Below are 13,773 nucleotides of genomic sequence, written 5' to 3'. Positions count from 1 at the left end.
GCAGTGCCATCTTGTCCTTCTCCTCTAAGCCTCCTCCAACCTGGTAGTCTCTGATCTCAGGCATACTGACCTTAGTCATCCTGCATGGAGACTGCCTTGCTATTGTGCCACTCCCCACCACATAACACTAGCGGCTTGTCACACAGCCAGGAAGTGAAGGCAGGTTGAGTAACAACAGCTTGTAAGGGCTCTGGAGACCGAGACCAAGCCTCGCTCAGAGCCAGCTTTCACAGCCATCAAGCTTCGTGGCCTCGGAGGAGAATTAACCCCTCTGAGTTCAGCTTCGGAGTAGGCAATGGCACCCCATTCCAGTACTCTTGCCTGGAAAATCCCATGGACGGAAGAGCCTGGTAGGCTGAAGTCCATGGGGTCGCGAAGAGTCGGACACGACTGAGCGACTTCACTTTCACTTTTCACTTTCATGCATTGGAGAAGGAAATGGCAACCCACTCCAGTGTTCTTGCCTGGAGAATCCCAGGGACGGGGGAGCCTGGTGGGCTGCCGTCTATGGGGTCGCACAGAGTCGGACACAACTGAAGCGACTTAGCAGCAGTAGCAGAGTTCAGCTTGCTCATCTGCACAAGGGAGGAAAATGGAAAAGCCTCCATTTGAATTGTTGGGCGACTTCAACTGTAACAGGACAGATAAATGCATCGCAGGCTCTTGTCATTTCCCTAACTGTCTGGAGAATGGAAGGAGTTCAGGGCTGAGGAGTGGGAAGGGGATCAGTAAAATCCCATCGATGGAGGAGCCTGATAGGCTGCAGTCCATGGGGTTGCTCCAAGTCAGACACGACTGAGTGACTTCACTTTCACTTTTTACTTTCATGCATTGGAGGAGGAAATGGCAACCCACTCCAGTGTTCTTGCCTGGAGAACCCCAGGGACGGGGGAGCCTGATAGGCGGCCGTCTATGGGGTCGCACAGAGTCGGACACGACTGAAGTGACTTAGCAGCAGCAGCAGCAGCAGCATCTTCTGATACCTAAAGGCTTCTTTGTTGTTTTGTTGTTTAGTCGCTAAGTTGTGTCCGACTCACTGGGACCCCATGGTCTGTAGCCCGCAAGGCTCACCTGTCCATGGGATTTTTCTGGACAGGATTGTCATTTCCTTCTCCAGGGGATATTCCTGACCCAACTCTCCAGGGGATCAAACCCAGGTCTCCTGCATTGGCAGATGGATTCTTTACTCCTGAGCCACTGGGGAAGCTCAAAGGTTTCTTTCAGTTCAGTTAAACTCAGTCCTTCAGTCGTGTCCAACTCTGCGACCCCATGAACTTCAGCACGACAGGCCTGCCTGTCCGTCACCAACTCCCAGAGTTCACTCGAACTCATGTCCATTGAGCTGATGATGCCATCCAACCATCTTATCCTCTGTCATCCCCTTCTCCTCCTGCCCTCAATCTTTCCCAGCATCAGGGTTTTTTCAAATGAGTTAATTCTTCGCATCAGGTGGCCAAAGTATTGGAGTTTCAGTTTCAACATTAGTCCTTCCAATGAACACCTAGGACAGATCTCCTTTAGGATGGACTGGTTGGATCTCCTTGCAGTCAAAGGGACTCTCAAGAGCCTTCTCCAACACCACACTTCTAAAGCATCAATTCTTTGGCACTCAGCTTTCTTTGTAGTCCAACTCTCACATCCATACATGACTACTGGAAAAACCATAGCCTTGACTAGACGGACCTTTTTGGCAAAGTAATGTCTCTGCTTTTTAATATGCGGTCTAGGTTGGTCAAAACTTTCCTTCCAAGGAGCAAGCGTCTTTTAATTTCATGGCTACAGTCACCATCTACAGTGATTTTGGAGCCCCCAAAAATAAAGTCTGAAACTGTTTCCACTGTTTCCCCATCTATTTGCCATGAAGTGAGGGGACTGGATGCCATGACCCTAGTTTTCTGAATGTTGAACTTTAAGCCAACTTTTTCACTCTCTTCTTTCACTTTCATCAAGAGGCTCTTTAGTTCTTCTTCGCTTTCTGCCATAAGGGTGGTGTCATCTGCATATCTGAGGTTATTGATATTTCTCCCAGCAATCTTGATTCCAGCTTGTGCTTCACCCAGCCAGGCATTTTGCATGATCTACTCTGCATATAAGTTAAATAAGCAGGGTGACAATATACCACCTTGATGTACTCCTTTTCCTATTTGGAAACAGTCTGGTGTTCCATGTCCAGTTCTAACTGTTGCTTCCTGACCTGCATACAGATTTCTCAAGAGGCAGGTCAGGTGGTCTGGTATTCCCATCTCTTTCAGAATTTTCCACAGTTTATTGTGATCCACACAGGCAAAGGCTTTGGCATAGTCAATACAGCAGAAATAGATGTTTTTCTGGAACTCTCTTGCTTTTTTGATGATCCAGTGGATGTTGGCAATTTGATCTCTGGTTCCTCTGCCTTTTCTAAAACCAGCTTGAACATCTGGAAGTTCACAGTTCACGTATTGCTAAAGCCTGACTTGGAGAATTTTGAGCATTACTTTGCTAGTGTGTGAGATGAGTGCAATTGTGCAGGAGTTTGAGCATTCTTTGGCATTGCCTTTCTTTGGGATTGGAATGAAAAGTGACCTTTTCCAGTCCTGGGGCCACTGCTGAGGTTTCCAAATTTGCTGGCATATTGAGTGCAGCACTTTCACAGCATCATCTTTTAGGATTTGAAATAGCTCAACTGGAATTCCGTCACCTCCACTAGCTTTGATCGTAGTGATGCTTCCGAAGGCCCACTTGACTTCACATTCCAGGATGTCTGGCTCTAGGTGAGTGATCACACCATCGTGATTATCTGGGTCCTGAAGATCTTTTTTTGTACAGTTCTTCTCTGTAGTCTTGCCACCTCTTCTTAATATCTTCTGCTTCTATTAGGTCCATACCATTTCTGTCCTTTATTGAGCCCATCTTTGCATGAGATGTTCCCTTGGTATCTCTAATTTTCTTGAAGAGATCTCTAGTCTTTCCCATTCTATTGTTTTCCTCTATTTCTTTGCACTGATCACCGAGGAAGGCTTTCTTATTTCTCACTGCTACTCTTTGGAACGCTGTATTCAAATGGGTATATCTTTCCTTTTCTCCTTTGCTTTTCGCTTCTTTTCTTTTCACAGCTATTTGTAAGGCCTCCTCTGACAACCATTTTGCCTTTTTGCATTTCTTTTTCTTGGGGATGGTTTTGATCCCTGTCTCCTGTACAATGTCACCAACCTCCATCCATAGTTCATCAGGCAGTCGGTCTATCAGATCTAGTCCCTTAAATGTATTTTTCACTTCCACTGTATAATCATGAGGGATTTGATTTAGGTCATACCTGAATGATCTAGTGTTTTTCCTCACATTCTTCAATTTAAGTCTGAATTTGGCATTAAGGAGTTCATGATCTGAGCCACAGTCAGCTCCCAGTCTTGTTTTTGCTGACTGTATAGAGCTTCTCCCTCTTTGGCTGCAAAAATATAATCAATCTGATTTTGGTGTTGGCCATCTGGTGATGTCCATGTGTAGAGTCTTCTCTTGTGTTGTTGGAAGAGGGTGTTTGCTATGACCAGTGTGTTTTCTTGGCAAAACTCTATTAGCCTCTGCCCTGCTTCACTCTGTACTCCAAGGCTAAATTTGCCTGTTACTCCAGGTATTTCTTGACCTCCTACTTTTGCATTCCAGTCCCCTATAATGAAAAGGACATCTTTTTGGGGTGTTAGTTCTAAAAGGTCTTGTAGGTCATAGAACCATTCAACTTCAGCTTCTTCAGTGTTACTTGTTGGGACATAGACTTGGATTACTGTGATATAGAATGATTTGCCTTGGAAATGAACAGAGATCGTTCTGTCATTTTTGAGATTGTAGCCAAGTACTGCATTTCAGACTCTTTTCTTGACTATGAGGGCTACTTCATTTCTTCTAAGGGACTCTTGCCCACAATAGTAGATATAATGGTCACCTGAGTTAAATTCACCCTTTCCAGTCCATTTTAGTTCACTGATTCCTAGAATGTCGACATTCACTCTTGCCATCTCCTGTTTTGACCACTTCCAATTTGCCTTGATTAATGGACCTAACATTCCAGGTTCCTATGCAATATTGCTCTTTACAGCATCGGACCTTGCTTCTATCACCAGTCACATCCACAACTGGGTGTTGTTTTTGCTTTGGCTCTGTCTCTTCATTCTTTCTGGAGTTATTTCTTCACTGATCTCCAGTAGCATATTGGGCACCTACTGACCTGGGGAGTTCCTCTTTCAGTATCCTATCATTTTGCCTTTTCATACTGTTCATGGGGTTCTCAAAGCAAAAATACTGAGGTGGTTTGCCATTCCCTTCTCCAGTGGACCACATTCTGTCAGACCTCTCCACCATGACCCGCCCATCTTGGGTGGCCCCACATGGCATGGCTTAGTTTCATTGAGTTACACAAGGCTGTGGTCCATGTGATCAGACTGGCTAGTTTTCTGTGATTGTGGATTCAGTCTGTCTGCTCTCTGATGTGCTCTCTCAATGCCTACAGTCTTACTGGGGTTTCTCTTACCTTGGACGTGGGCTATCTCTTCACAGCTGCTCCAGCAAAGCACAGCCACTCCTCCTTACCTTGGATGTGGGAAATCTCCTCTTGGCCACCGCTCCTGACCTTGGATGTGGGGTATCTCCTTTCAGCCCCTTCAGCACCACGCAAGGTTTCTTTAGGAAAAGACATTTCCAGATTGCGGGCAGCTCAAGATGGCATCAGTAGAACTGGGCCCAGCAGATGGAGACCCCAGGAAAATGGCTTGTCTCAGAGGTGAAGTCCCTATACGAGGAGGGTTCCAATAGGAAAAGGCTATGTCTGGAGCTGACAAAAAAACCCACAGGGGACTTCCCTGGTGGTCCAGTGGTTGGTTAAGATTCTGTGCTTCCACTGCAGGGGGCACAAGTTCGATCCTGGTCAGGGAACTAAGATCCCTGCTGCATGGCAAAAAAAAAAAAAAAAGACCCTTCAGACTTTATCCTAGACTCAGAACCTATGACTGAGAAAGGAAGACATTCTGCAGCATTTTCCCTTCTGAACCCAAACCTCGTTGCGTCTAAAATGAGAGCACTGGGCTGAACATCTTTAGGGGGGCAACTGGGCTAGGAAGGGCAGTACAAACTTGGGAAAAAACTCAAAACCCCCAAACCCTTCCACTGTACATCCTCGACCTCATGCCCATTCATCAGGAGCGCCTTCTCCCACCCCACCCCAATATCTTCTATCATGGTCTCAGTGTTTCCTCCACGTTCAACATACTAAGTACTAAATACTAAAATCTGGCTGTTTCTTGAGAACACTGACTTTTCTCTATCCTTCTCTCCAGCAACTGTTGTTTCTCAAACACTACTGGTTCTAAAATATTTGGAGGAGAAAAAAATCAGGAAGGTGCAATGTCTGAGCAGGGAGGAGACGAGAACTGTGAGCCCCAAGGTAAAACAGCTTCAGTTATGAGAAGGCAGCAGCATCTGAATTAGGGGTCTCTGAAAGTTGGGGTTTCTGGCCTGGGGTTCACAGGGGTCTTTTCCCCAGGGCTGAATGATGAAATCTAGGGCAGAAGAGATGGAAGCTTGATTCCTTGATTCACCAGAACCAAAATATAGAAGGGTTTTTGAGCCCAGGTTGGAACCACGCCCTTGGGTTTGGGCTCCTGCCTGACACATAGGGAAAGTCACTCAACCTCTGGATGAACTTCCAGCCCCACCTATCACCAAGCCTTTTGGGTCTTCACTAACATGTTTTCCCTCAGATTTTCTTAGCTTCATCTCTTTCCAACTATTCCCAGTCCCCCGGCTTTGGGTCTGTCTCCTGCTTCTCATCCCTGGCACCTGCCATAGAACCAGTCCCCCAACTCTGGGCAATTCTTACACCCTTATCATCCCACCCACCCAAGCCAAACCACTGAGCTGAGATCCAAGGCACCTGTCCCTTCTGGGCAGTGTGGTGAAAGGATACAGGAGGGACTAGACAGCATGATGGTGAAGCTAGGAGAGGAGACAGCAGAGAGCGAGGGTTTTGTAGTTCTGCATATAACAGGAGCAGCATAGTGAGAGAGGAAATAAAGAGGAATGGGACTGAGACTTCCCTGGTGGTCGAGTGGCTAAGACTCTGTACTTCGAACATAAGGGACCTAGGTATGACCCCTGACTGGGGGACTAGATCCCACATGCCGCAACTAGGAGTCTGAATGCTACAACTCAAAGGTCCGGCATGCAGCAAATAAATACATAAACATTACAAAACAGAAAGAGACTTGAGATGTTTGAATGTTTGACTATAGAATGAACTAATGAATGAACAAAAGAGGCATTGCCAAATCTCTAGTCGGAAAGTGTGACAAGGGAATTTCCCCTGGCAGGTGTGAGGAGGTTGCTAAAGGAAGCCAGCTGGCAGGGAGGAGATGTGCTTAGTTTCACAACTTGTTATGGGTGGTGTTGGCAGAGATTCCTGGAGAACTGACAAATATGAAGATGAACTCTTCGGTTCATAGTCGTACCTGAACACATACACACACACACATTACAGACCTGCATATCTGGCATGATCAACAATAAAAATACATAAGAAAAAAACATAAAAGAAAGAATACACATATTTAGGGGAAAATTCATACAAAAAGTAGTAAAACAGAACAGAAAAAAAAAAAAAGAATTAAAATTTTAAAAGCAGAAAGGAACCCAAAGTAGTAAGCAGTGCCTCTTTCTAAAAAAAAAAAAAGTTTTTAATTTTTATTGAAGAATGGTTGATTTTTCAGTAGCCTAGTCATGTATGGACGCGAGAGTTGGACCATAATGAAGGCTGAGCGCCAAAAAATTGATGCTTTTGAACTGTGGTGCTGGAGAAGACTCTTGAGAGTCCCTTGGATGGCAAGGAGATCAAACCAGTCAATCCTAAAGGAAATCAGTCCTGAATATTCATTAGAAGGACTGAGGCTGAGACTGAGGCTCCAATATTTTGGCCACCTGATGTGAAGAGCCGACTCATTAGAAAAAGCTCTGATCCTGGGAAAGATTAAAGGCAGGAGGAGAAGGGGACGACAGAGGATGAGATGGTTTGATGGTATCACTGACTCAATGGTGTTAGCTTTTTTTGGAGTTTGAGTAAGCTCCAAGAGATGGTGAAAGACGGGGAAGCCTGGCGTGCTGCAATCCATGGGGTTGCAAAGAGACAGACATGACTGAACCACTGAACAACAATAGTTGATTTACAATGATAGTTTCAGGTATGAATCAGCAAAGTGAATCAGTTATACCCATGTATGCGTCCAATCTTTATCAGATTTTTTTCCCATGTAAGCCATTACAGAATATTTAGAGTTCCCTGTGCTATACAGTAGGTCCCTATATATTTTTAATATATATATATATATATACATATTGTATATATATACAATGGACTCATTATACATATAGATACACAAGATACAGATTGTATATATACAAACACAATATACTCATTGTGTATGCTGCTGCTAAGTCGCTTCAGTCATGTCCAACTCTGTGCGACCCCATAGACGGCAGCCCACTAGGCTCCTCTGTCCCTGGGATTCTCCAGGCAAGAACACTGGAGTGGGTTGCCATTTCCTTCTCCAGTGCATGAAAGTGAAAAGTGAAAGGGAAGTCGCTCAGTCATGTCCGACTCTTCGAGACCCCATGGACTGTAGCCCACGAGGCTCCTCTATCCGTGGTATTTTCCAAGCAAGAGTACTGGAGTGGGTGCCATTGCCTTCTCCTCGTTGTGTATATATAGATATATATATATATATACACAATATAGATTGTGTATATATACACAATATCGGAGAAGGCAATGGCACCCCACTCCAGTTCTCTTGCCTGGAAAATCCCATGGATGGAGGAGCCTGGTGGGCTGCAGTCCATGGGGTCGCGAAGAGTCGGACATGACTGAGCGACTTCCTTTTCACTTTTCACTTTCATGCACTGGAGAAGGAAATGGCAACCCACTCCAGTGTTCTTGCCTGGAGAATCCCAGAGACTGCGGAGCCTGATGGGCCGCCGTCTATGGGGTTGCACAGAGTCGGACACGACTGAAGCAACTTAGCAGCTTAGCAGCAGCATACAAAATATACTCATTGTATATAATATATACACAATATACTCATTGGAAAAGACCCTGGTGCTGGGAAAGATCAAAGGCAGGAGGAGAAGGGGATGACAGAGGATGAGATGGTTGGATGGCATCACTGACTATATGGACATGAGTTTGAGCAAGCTTCAGGAGTTGGTGATGGACAGGGAAGCAGTGCCTACCAAGTACTTCTTTCTTTTTTTTTTTTTTTGCTTACAAAGTGCTTTGATAGAGGCAAGCAGTCAGCGATTTCACCAAAAAAACAGTGCTCTATAGGGCTTCCGTCTGTGGGGTCACACAGAGTCAGACACGACTGAAGTGACTTAGCAGCAGCAGCAGCAGCATAGCAGGTGCCCCCACCTCCAGGATCTAATTCCTGATGACCTGAGGTGGTTCTTGTTTAGTCATGAAGTCATATCTGACTCTTTGCGGCCCCATGGTCTAGTCCACCAGGCTCTTCTGTCAGTGGGATTCTCCAGGCAAGAACACTGGAGTGGGTTGCCATTTCTTCCTCCAGGGGATCTTCCTGACCCAGGGATCGAACCTGTGTCTCCTGCATTGATAGGTTGAGCCACCAGGGAAGCCCATACTCTTCTAAGGTGGGCTTCTGCCTATATCTTGGTCTCATTTGCTTTAGGAAAAATGTCCTGGAGGGAGATCTAGTTGGGAGAGTATGTTGCCATGTGGAAGGTGCAGTGAATACCGGTGGTGGTGGAGTCACAACAGAGCTTGTTTTTCGGGGATTCTGCTGGAACTGGCTGGGAACCTTGACGTGCTGGCACCTGCCCAGCCCTCCCGGCTGGGGGACAGTATGTTCTGGGCGGATCCCTCCTCCTTTCTCTCCTCATTCCCACCCCAGACCTTAACATTATAGGCGCATTCCTAAACTGAGTTCCCACACCTGATGAGATCTCTCAGTCCAGATTAGAGCGTGTGCCAGCCCCTCCCAGCTAACCCCAACTCATCTGACAGATGGTGGTCCAGGCTGCTGTTGAACTCTCCTCAAGCAGTTGGGTCTGTCCATGCCCAGAACACACTGTAAAAATTTAAAAGTGTTGGAAATTCCCTGGAAGTCCAGCAGTTACGACTCCACAATTCCATTGCATGGGGCACCGGTTCGATCCTGGGTCAGGGAACTAAGATCCCACAAGACACATGACTCGGCCAAAAAAAGAAAACAGTTAAAAGTTTCAGATTCAATGATAGCTTGGTCCAGTGAAAATACTGTCTGTAGCCTTTTGTAGCAAGGATAGCACATATTACTAGAAATAGAATTCTTTGTGTTACCTGTAATAGCCTTTTTAAAACAAGTTATCAACTCTACTTCAATAACATCTTTTTTTTAATGTTGGGAATGCTTGACTGTGAAAGTTGCCAAGATAAGCCTCCAATCACTGAAATCAAAGTTGACATCTTCTGAGCCGAACAGTAGGAAATTATCCCATCCAAGAAAACAGAATTGTTGTTAGGCCACCTGTTCCAGCAAGCCCTATCGAAGGGCTTGGTTGAGCAGAAAGTACATTCACATCACGGAATCCACCAAGCAAGAGAGAGGTAAGAATGGGTGAACACCCAGCCAAAATAACATCTGTATGGTTTTGGATTAACAAGGTCATGTTCACATTTGTCAATGTTGCAGGAATATTTGCCTCCAAACCTAGCTCAAAACCCACACATCTTCCCCACCAAAAGGCAACCTCCCCCGCCTCCTTTCTGCTAGGAACGCCCTCATTCTGGCATTAGGCTGGGCGTGTGGGATTAAGACTAAGCCTATGCTGGCAATCCCCTGGTGGTCCAGTGGTTAGGATTCTGCACTTCCACTGTAGGGGAGATGGGTTTGACCCCTGGTCTGGGAACTAAGAACCTGAGTGCTCTGTGTGCCCTACCTACCACCCTCCCCCCCCCCCAAAAAAAAAAAAAAAAAAAAACCATGAAACAAAACCCCACAAATATGTAGTATTGTTTTGAGCTTTTTTCAAACATGTAAAAGTCTTACTGTATGGAGAAGGAAATGGCAACCCGCTCCAGTATTCTTGCCTGGGAAATCCCATGGACAGAGGAGCCTGGCGGGCTACGTCCATGGGGTCGAAAAAGAATTGGACACGACTCAGTGATTAAACAAGACCATGCTAAAAATACTTTTAAGAGTAAAGGAAAAAAAAAAAAAAAGAGTAAAGGATATTTTCTTACCTCCATTGTTGCTTTAAAAATAGCATTAAAAATATAAAATTAATATGCCCAAACATTGTTAATAAAAGACAAATAAACTAAAAGTTATAGATCCAGCACTTCTCTGAGACAAACATTATATATTGGCTTCTGATTTTAAATTGTTAATTTCATCAAACATGATTTGACTTTGGTTGGCCTTTTATAGTTTGCATAAAACAAAGTTGATTTTCTTCAATTCTGTGACTTAAGTATTTTCCATATTGAGCAAATAATTAAATTTGAACTTATATTTCAAAAAAGGTATACCATCAAGTGCCCGGGCAACTAGCTCCTTCGACTTCTAAGTTTACCCACAGTTAGCTCCTGGTCATTCATTTTACAGTCCAGTGAATAAATGTATCACATGTACTCTTCTCATATCTTGTGCTAGTCTCTCTCCAAAGCACACTCTAGGTGAAAGGACCGACCTCAGTGCACACCCACGTCTACTGTTTACTAGGTATTGACAAACACCCCTGCCAACGGTTGTACACTCCCACCAGCTGTGTATGACAGTTTCTAGCACTTGCTACAATGAGACTTAACCATTTTTGTCAAACTTTTGAATACAAAATGGTATCTTATTTTTGTTATTTACCTGAGCTCTAGTGCAGCTGAGCTCTATAAATTACCTAACCGATCCTTTGCCTGTTTTTTTTTTAAATTGGACTATATTTTCCTTATTGATTTGTAATTCTTTTAAATATTCTGGAATATTACTTGCTGTTACTTATACCTTTATAAGGGGCTTTCCTGGTAGCTCTGTGGTAAAGAAGCTGCCTGCAATGCAGGGGACACAGGAGACTTGGGATGGATCCCTGGGTCAAGAAGATCCCCTGGAGATGGGAATGGCAACCACTCCAGTATTCTTGCCTGGAGAATTCCATGGACCGAGGAGCTTGGTGGGCTACAGTCCACAGGGTCGCAAAGGGTTGGACATGACTGACCTTTAGGTTTTCATACCTTTATAGGTATCTTCTCCAAGGCCAAGCCTTCTCTTTTTACTTTTTAATGATGTTCATTGGACTGAATTTTTAAGATTCTGAAAGTAACAACTGTACATTGTTTGGTCACAGGTACATCTCTGGTTGGCCGGGTGTGTTCACCTCATTCCTAAATCCGGGCTGGTGATGCTGCCTTCCTTAGAATACTGCCTGAGGTCCTGGAAGAGGGACCAGAACTCAGCAAGGGCTCTCCAGGCCCAAGAAATAGCCCTGCTGGGAAGCGGCACCGTATCACTTCCACTTACAACTTTCGGGGTAGGCTAGCCATGTGGCCCTCCCAATACAAGTCCAGAAAAACCAATCAAACCTTTTCATTTAAGCATTAATTTTTAATATAACCCGATATACTGATTTGTGTACTGTGTCTTTTCCTATTGAGATTACTCATATACCATAGAATTCACCCACTTACTTGTAAAAACCATCACCACTGCCTAGTTCTAGTTCATTGCATCATTTGAGAGAAATCCCAGGATGTGGATGGCAGGGGAAGGTTATGCATGCGTGAGGGTAGGAGGCCTCTGGGAAACCTTTGTGCCTTCGTCTCTGCTATGAACCTAAAACTGTTCTTTAAAATAAAAATTGCCTTAACCGCCCCCCCCCCAAAAAAAACGAAACTTGGGGACTTCCCTGGTGGTCCAGTGGTTAGTTAGGCAGTTTCACTGCTGGGACCTGGCTTCCATCCCTGGTGGGAGAAAGATCCTACATGCCACAGGTTATGGCCAAAAATAAAATTTTAAAAATAAAGGTGTATTACCAATACAGTATAACACATATATATGGAATTTAGAAAGATGGTAACAATAACCCTGTGTACGAGACAGCAAAAGAGGCACTGATGTATAGAAGACTCTTATGGACTCTATGGGAGAGGGAGAGGGTGGGAGGATTTGGGAGAATGGCATTGAAACATGTAAAATATCATGTATGAAACGAGATGCCAGCCCAGGTTCGATGCACGATACTGGATGCTTGGGGCTAGTGCACTGGGACCCAGAGGGATGGTATGGGGAGGGAGGAGGGAGGAGGGTTCAGGATGGGGAACACATGTATACCTGTGGCGGATTCATTTTGATATTTGGCAAAACTAATGCAATTATGTAAAGTTTAAAAATAAAATAAAATAAAGGTGTTTTAGGCACTTCCCTAGTGGCCCAGCGGCTAGGACTCTGTACTCCCAATACAGGGGGGGACCTGGGTTTGATCCCTGGTAGGGGAACTAGATCCCATGTGCCGCAATTAAGATGCAGTGCAGCTAAATAAATATATTTTTTCTTTAATGTTAAAAAAAAAAGTCCTGGTATCCACCTATTTTGCAAACACTGCATGGACCCAATCTGACCCACTGACCAGAGTACTAGCTCTGGATCCTCCATCACAGACGTCCCTTTCATGATGGCAGTGTACACACCCTTCTTTATTCTCGAATCAAGGACCACACAGACACAGCCTTTCCATGGAAAAAACCCTCTTGTTTATTTGATTAAACAAAAATAAAATAAGCTGCATAGGAACAATTTTAAAGTCCAAAGAGACACCAACTTTGTTTTAAGGCTGCAGTAGCTGATACATCATCTCCTTGCTACCTTGTCCAGCCTCCTCTGTGGACCACAGCGATACATTCAGAAGCCTGTTAGCTAACACAGGAGTTTTTGAACACTTTCCCATCGGTTCTTCACCTGCTCATTGCCTGTCATGCCTGAGGCCTGCAGTGTATCATTTAAAAGTAAAACTCCAGAAGGGAGGAGGGAAAAAAAAAAACCCACCCAAACAAGAACCCACCTTAAAGGTCTGGGGAAAACCCTTCACTTCCCCAGTTCTCCACTTAATGGACAGGATCCACACCACCGCTGCAATGCCCATTTTGAAAAGTGTCAAGAGGCAGTCAGCAACCAGGAGGGCTTGCAGCATAGGTTTCTGTGGCCCAGGCAGTTAGTCTGGTGGTGCATATTCCTTACACCATGTCTGCCTTGAACAAATTAAAAAAAAAAAAAAAAAAAAAAAGGACTTATCTTAGTCATTCTAATCTCAGGCAGCATGCCCGGGTTAATTTCTCCAACTTTGCATTTGCTTTTCTCACAAAAACAAAAAAAAAACAACCCCTCAACCAAGCCATGTGTTCTACACTTTCAAATTTAAAGCATTTTGTTGACCGGGCATGACAGCTAATGGACAGTATTAAGCAAGATTAAAAAAAAAAAAAAAAAAAAAACCCAACAAACACTAACCACCCTCCCACCCACCCAAATATACCTAACATGCTAGTTAAAAACAACATCCCTTGCCCACCCACCCTCTCACCTGCATTGAATTGAAGAATAAAAAAGAAAGAAATCTTACCGCCCTAAAAAACAAGAACATCCCAGAAATGTGAAAAATCTTCCTCTTGAAAAAGACAACTACACAGACTGCTAGAAACACAAAGAACTATTCCAGAGCTGGTTATTTAAAGAAGGTAAACACATTAACATTCAGTCAGTGTGCTCTGGGATA

The sequence above is a fragment of the Bos grunniens genome, chromosome 22 (genome assembly GCF_055505025.1).
Source record: "Bos grunniens cultivar Pamir isolate PY7600 chromosome 22, Bosgru_T2T1.0, whole genome shotgun sequence".
Classification (NCBI taxonomy): Eukaryota; Metazoa; Chordata; class Mammalia; order Artiodactyla; family Bovidae; genus Bos; species Bos grunniens.
This window is presented reverse-complemented; position numbering follows the sequence as displayed.